Here is a 661-nt window from a genome sequence, read left to right on the forward strand (position 1 = left end):
GTTAGTTAGCAAGTTTTACTCTGGAACCACAGCGTTTACCCCAACGGAGTCATTCTGGTGTCCTGGATTGTACAATAGATGTTTTAACCGCTCAATTACACAAGAGTGAAAGCTTTCATTAAACACTGCACAATCCAATTCTTTACGCCTACCGCATAAAATATTCCCCTCCAAACAATGTCCTCCATCTTGTAGAGTATGTGTGTTGTCACATCACCTGACAGTGAAGTCCACTCCCAGGGCCACATTATCAGTCCAGACCTTGTAAATTTAGGCAGCATGTTAATATGTAATCACTTATTGTTATATAACCAATCTGCAAATCATCTCTTCTCATAACTATGCTTTCCCACTGTATCACAAACAAAATACTTTTAATACAAATCAATTAAGACTAAGTATACCCTTCAAGACATCACAGAGTCCATTATCACTGCACAAAAACGTGTACATGCCCTTTGTTCACAAAGTACAACTTCTTAAACTCACCATGTACACCTCTCTGTTGTCCTTTTGCACTCCCAGGACCTGTGTGAAGTCTCAAATAATAAAGTCAAAGTCATGGCGTTTACCCACTAGAATTGTTGTCGTCCCATAAATAACCTAGTCCCTGCAGCTCTTAGAAGGAAACAGCTCCTTTGGGCTTTGCCTTTACCTTTTT

This window comes from Nematolebias whitei, chromosome 4, assembly GCF_014905685.2.
Source record: "Nematolebias whitei isolate Nwh7 chromosome 4, NemWhi1, whole genome shotgun sequence".
NCBI lineage: Eukaryota > Metazoa > Chordata > Actinopteri > Cyprinodontiformes > Rivulidae > Nematolebias > Nematolebias whitei.